The sequence below is a fragment of the Oreochromis niloticus genome, linkage group LG12 (assembly GCF_001858045.2).
Source record: "Oreochromis niloticus isolate F11D_XX linkage group LG12, O_niloticus_UMD_NMBU, whole genome shotgun sequence".
In the NCBI taxonomy this organism is placed as follows: domain Eukaryota; kingdom Metazoa; phylum Chordata; class Actinopteri; order Cichliformes; family Cichlidae; genus Oreochromis; species Oreochromis niloticus.
Genome location: NC_031977.2, coordinates 1,428,767 through 1,435,313, shown reverse-complemented (window position 1 = coordinate 1,435,313; position 6,547 = coordinate 1,428,767). Strand labels below are relative to the sequence as shown.

Here is a 6,547-nt window from a genome sequence, read left to right as displayed (position 1 = left end):
ACTTCATGCTGAAGGAACATCAGTGTCAGATAGCCCCATCCGTCGTTGTTTGAGCCAAAGTGGCCTACATGGGAGACGACCAAGGAGGACACCATTGTTGAAAACAGATCATAAAAAAGCCAGACTGGAATATGCCAAACTACATGTTGACAAGCCACAAAGCTTCTGGGAGAATGTCCTGTGGACAGATGAGACAAAAACTGAACTTTTTGGCAAGGCACATCAGCTCTATTTTCACAGATGGAAAAAAATGAAGCATATCAATATCCTACTGTGAAACATGGAGGAGGCTCTGCACTGTAAAAAAGAAAATGTTGAGAAAACGTAAAATTTCAAGGCAACATGATGCAAGAGATTTTTGAGTTTTCTCAACTTTTGCCAACTGTTGTTGACTTAACTAAGATTTACAAGTTCTGCCAACTTGGATCTTCTTGTTCACCTAATTAGGATAATCCTGTAAGTCTAACAAAGAAATTCTGGTTTCAATGCCATGTATTTTTGCCTTCACCAAACACAGATATTCTTGTTGAGTAATCATACAATTCTTACCCCAGTGAGTTGAAAATTTACCTATATAAACAAAGGAAAATGTATGCTGTTATTATACTTGAAAAAACACTTAATAAATGATATAGAATAAAACAAAGCACAATTCAATGTTATCTAAAAGCTTATTTATTTTGTTCAACAGTCTTTTCAGTACATTTCAGAATGTCATGGGTAGTAGGGTGAATTTCTGTAAAAAAAAAAAAAAGAAAGAAAGAAAAGAAATAACAAACAAACAAAAACGTGTTGCCAGTTTCTTTTGGGTGCTTTGAGCACCCCAGCAGAGACGTTAAAATTCCAGAGTTCAGAACCAAAAAAGAAAAGTGTCCAGCAACTTAATAATTCACACACACACACACCCTGACTGTCTTGTAAAAGCTGAACATTACTATTGCACATTAAATAGGGTAGTGCCACAAACGATTGCCTATGTACCCAGACATTGACATTTTACACAGGCTTACTATGATGAACTATGGAAGTTAAAAGTTATTAGAAATGTTACCATCAATGAAGAGGAAACTAACACTATAACAAGTTTTTTACAATACTACAAGACAAATTTTCACCATATATTGTCAACAATACAGATTCATCTGACTAAAATTTACATTTCGAATAATGATTTATCCACTTCGCCTTCATAATGTCCGACCAGGTCAAAATAAGATGGCCTGAATTGCTTCAAAGGTAAAACTCATCTGCTTTGGATAATCAATGTTGAGGGCATACAGAAGGCCAAAGAGGTATGCCAGGGCAGTAGAGAGATCTGGAATGTTCTGTAGCCTGTCCCCTTCCAACACAACTGCATGTTCTCGCACAGACGTATCGGCATCGTCATCTTGTAGGATGGTGAGGATGGCAACTGATGCACCGTTCAACACTGGTTCCAAAATGTCAGTGTCCTGAAGAAAAGTAAAATATGAATTATTGAAAGCTAAGAAAAACTAAAGACAAAAGAAATTTCTAAAGATTTTAACTTTAACCTCTATACCATGCTGGTCGTTTGACTCATGGAGGTTTTAAGAAGAAAAAGCTTATTTTCCTTTAATTAATGCCACCTTGTGAGTTTTGTACAAAAATATTTTCTGCTATGGAACAACCACCAACAATGCCCAGCTGCTGCTCAGCAGAAAAAAAGGAGTGAGAGTTATGACAACTGCAATCCCCACTATAAAATTATCTGGACTGCACTGAGAAAGTGTACATTTCCATTTTGGATAAACTCATCCTTTAAAAACATCTCATAGCAATTAGTTTTACTTGCATTACTTTTTTGTACTTACTAAGCACTTCAGGAAAACCTCTGCTGCATCTTCTCTTGAGGAAAATGGGCAGGCCTCTCAGTGCCCGTTGGACACAGTGTTGGATGTCTAAAGAGTGTTCAGTGGAAAACAAGAATTTCAATTAGTGTAGTAACATGGTGTACTATACACAATGCAAAATCAATCTCATAGTAATGAAAGTAAAGCAAAGGTCAGACCCAGCAACACGCAAAACATACCCCTCCCCAAAAAAAACAACAACAACACCATGTTAACAATTTTACTTTCTTTTTACAAATTAAATAAAATACTGCCAAATAAGAACAAAGCAATGACTCATGACATTCATTTTTACTGATATGTCCACTGATGTGTTTTGTTTGAAGCCAACATCTTTTTCAGTTTCTGTTAAGAGAAAAGTATACTCTCTTCTAAAAATGTCAGATAAAGGAGCACTTCACTCACCTGTTCATCAAGTTTATCCAGGAGGTCTTCCATCTCCTCACCAAGAGCTCCCTTCTTAGACCAGTACAGTTTCAGCAGGCCAGGCCCAAATTTGTCAAGGGATGCATTGAAGGTCCCCAGGAGGTCTTTGCTTGTGATCCGATGAAATTTTCAGATATCTAAACAATACATTCACCAAATATTGTCATTTATTCAGCACAGAAAATTCCTGGGTAGCTGTCTTGGACAGTCTGCACCATGTTATATGCCTGACTGTGTTATCAACAGCAAAACCTACCTACTTCAAAAATCTCTCATGAATACGTCTTTTGCACAGGAATAGAAACACCCCCCACAAAACCCAGTATCAATATGAAAATACATATTATGTTCTAAGTTGCACCAAAATCTGTGACCAATCAGATTCTGTGACCTGCCTTAGTATTCTTTCCCTAACAATCTCAGACTATAGAAGTCCTATTTCTAGCACACAGACACAAAAAAAAAATACATGCTAAGTCAAAATTATGAGATTGCCTTTCTGTTTCACAATTTCGATTTAGCATGGGGACTCTTTTCTTGTAGTGGCAGAAATGTTCAGGGTAAGGATTTCAATATAACACTGGAGAGGGCCTTGACTGGAGTGGTAGCACAAGTTGGCCAATGCATTACCCCAGCAAATACCGTACTACTTCAATATAAGTATAAATAATGGCCAATTTGAATAATAATTAAATTATAAATAAATTAGGACAGTCTTACCTCCTCAGAGGAAAACAGCGCAGGTCATCTCTCCTGGACCTCAGATACCATAGGCTGACACTCCATGACCTCTCTCCGCCTGAGAGAAAATGTTTGCAATAATGAAACATTTCAATATTATGTAGAAAAAACGAGAAAAAAAAGTTACGGATCGGACTCCCCGATCCTTACTGCGCATTTGCAAAGTCTGACCATACAGATCGCGTCTACCCGTGGAATTGTACATAAAATCAATACTCCACCAACAAAAAGGCTCTCAAAACAATACAATACTTTCCACAGCTTTGAAGGATGGGTCACGTGTATCCTTCGTGGCCCACCCTATGCCAGAATTCATAGCGCGGCCCAGCCGATTCTAGTTTCAAATAATGGCGGCAGCCACTTAGTTTTAATATTACTCTTATTACTCTTTCTGGGTCACAAAGTAAACTTTTAAGATATTTTCAGTCGAGAATGTAGCTGTGTAAATGTCAAATATCTGCTCAGTTTATTAAGACAACACATTTCTGCAAAAATGCTTCTACGTTTTCGGAGACGTCTGTTACCACCAGCTTCGATAGCTAGCTGGGGATTCAAGGCTCGCTAGAGCAGCGAGAACAGCGAATTCCTGGCATATCATTTTCAACCCCCCGCGCGGTCCTTCGCTAGCTTAGACATGATATATAAGTCCCTTAGATGACTTAAATATGTTATTGTTTGGCTTTTTTTCAGTGCTTTACTCGTTTCACCCTCCTGGGTCCTCAGGAGGATGCAGCCTAGCGCTTGTAGAAAATCCTAATAACAGATGTCATTAGCTTACCTGCTAGTGCAAATGGCCGGCAGCTCCCGCACCTGTCCAAAAAATGGTCAAATAATACACTCCACCTTCAGACCAGGTAAAATCCGTAATGGTCGAAAAATTTTAGTTTTCATCCAACTTTGGCCACGTTTGTTCAAATTTTCTTAGCAGGTTTTCAGTTCAGAACACATCGACAAACCACTATCACACAGTCTGCTCAGACTCGTTTGGTCTAGTTCAAACTTATTCACACCACATGTGCCAGTCACCTACGGGGTTTCCCACTGGTTCCCAACTCAACTCAAAAAATCCACTCAAAAGTTGACAATCTTTGTTATGCTCGCTAGAAAATCTTAGGTAGGACAACAATGGAAGAAATTTGTTGGGCAGACAAGCTTTTTTGTTTTCAATATTTTTATTGCTTTTTGCAACAGCATACAAAGGTTTGTTTTCCCCGTAATATGCTGCAGTAATAGAAACCCTTTCCCCCACCCTCACCTCCCACCCTGCTCTCTACCAAACCTACAACAAACAAAAAAAAACAATAAAAGAAAAAACAAAACACATAGAATATATATACATTTGTACAATATGTGGTATTTATACAACTTCAAGACATGAACAATAAAAAAAATAGCTAGCATATACTAAACCATTTTCTCCTCATCCACATTCCTGCAGGAGTTGTCCGATGTTTACTTCTTTTATAAAGTTTTTAAATGGCTTCCAAATTTCATCGAAATATGTTAACTTGTCTTTTAGAAAATACGTTATCCTTTCCATTGCCATACACTGTGCCAAAGAATTTATCCAAGCACCAATAGCAGGAGGATCTAATTTTTTCCAATTTAATGCAATCATACGTTTTGCCTGTAATATACAATAATCCATAAACACAATTTGATGGGTTCTTAGTTTAAGATTTTTAGAATACACATGTAATAACAACATTTCTACATCTAAAACAATCTTTTTATTCAAAATTTGGTTTATTTTGTTCATCACCTCCTGCCAAAATGCACGGATAATTCTGCATTCCCATATACAGTGAAAAAATGTTCCACGGGCTTCTCCACATTTAAAACATGTATCTGGAATTCTATTATTATATTTGTTCAATTTCACCGGTGTTATATATAATTGCATGATCCAATTGTATTGTAATAACTTTAAGTTACTATTAATCGATAGTTTTTGTGATTTTAAGCAAATTAACTTCCATGTCTCCTCAGAAATATTGATATTTAGGTCCTTTCTCCAAGCTACCAACTTAGAAACTGATGTTTCTAGAGAGGCAGATACAATCCAGTTATAGAATGTTGAAATTAAACCTTTATTGCCACCTTTTTTCACCATTAACTCCTCTAACTTACTTAACTGGGGAATGTTGAGAGACTGATTTTGCATGGAAGAAATGAAGCTTCTAATTTGTAAATACTTAAAAAAGTGTTTTTGGGGAATTTGAAATTTAGAAACTAAATCCTCAAATGAAACCATTACTCCATCACAAAAAAGATCACCCACTTTCTTAACACCTTTTTCTGCCCAACCCTGGAACCCTACGTCCAGGTTTCCTGGTACAAATAAGGCATTTCCCCAAATAGGACTAAACTGAGAGAGATTATTCTTAATATTCATCATTTCTTTTATTGTAAGCCAAACTTCAATCATATTTTGGACTATAGGATTATTTGTTTCTTTCTTTAACTGTTTTGGCTGTGCAGAGTATAAATACAAATTTAATGGCATTTTAAGAGAATTTGCTTCCATCCCCACCCAAGACGGGGTATTTTGGGATGAAAAATAAAACATTATTATCCTTTGTTGAATAGCCAGATAGTACCAGTGAAAATTGGGACATTTCAACCCCCCTGAATCAAAGGGAAGATACAACAAAGACAAACGAATGCAGGGATGCTTCTTGTTCCAAATAAACTCTCTAATTAATGATGCTAATTTGGTAAACAATCCAGCAGGAGGAGCCAGTGGGACATTTTGAAACACATACAACAGTTTAGGTAATACATTCATTTTAAGAACACTTATCCTTCCAATAATAGATAGTGGTAAACTTATCCAACGCTCCAAATCTTTAGAAATTTTCTGTAGAATTGTATTATAGTTAATTGCCACCGTATCTTTTAATGAAGGAAATATTTTGATGCCCAGATAAGTGAGTTCAGAATTAACAGTAAAGCCAGATATATTCTGACTTACGTTTGGATTATACCCTTGTTTAAGTAACATTAATGATGATTTTGTTACATTTACTTTATACCCTGAGAAGGCCCCAAACTGATCTATTAAATCCTTTATAGCAGGCACAGAAATTTTTAGTTGCTTTAAAAATAATATGACATCATCAGCAAATAAAGCAATTCTATGCTCCTTTCTACCAATCCTAACACCTTGAATTTGTCCACTGGTTCTAACAGCTATTGCCAGAGGTTCAATAGCTAAAAGGAATAAAAGTGGAGATAAAGGTGAACCCTGCGGGCACCCTCTTTTAATGTCAAATGGTTCAGAAATTATCTCATTTGTCTTAACCTGAGCCACAGACTGACAGTGTAGTAGCTTGATCCAATGCAGAAATAAATTACCAAACCCAAATCTAACAATGACATCAAAGAGATATGACCGTTCGATTCTATCAAAGGCCTTCTCCGCGTCCAGCGAAAGAATGGCTGTATCTTCCTGTTCACTTTGATTATGAAGAATGTTGAGGACTCGTCTTACATTATGAAAACCCTGC

At 36.7% G+C, this 6,547-nt stretch overlaps 1 long non-coding RNA gene across 1 annotated transcript; it reads right to left on the bottom strand.

Moving 5' to 3' along the window:
* Positions 1–752: 752 nt before the first annotated feature.
* Positions 753–3,114, bottom strand: LOC109204507 (uncharacterized). The gene is made up of 4 exons (XR_002064002.2): positions 3,018–3,114; positions 2,277–2,434; positions 1,833–1,919; positions 753–1,451 (listed from the first exon to the last, which is right to left on the bottom strand). It is a non-coding gene; the product is annotated as an uncharacterized LOC109204507 (long non-coding RNA).
* Positions 3,115–6,547: the final 3,433 nt, after the last annotated feature.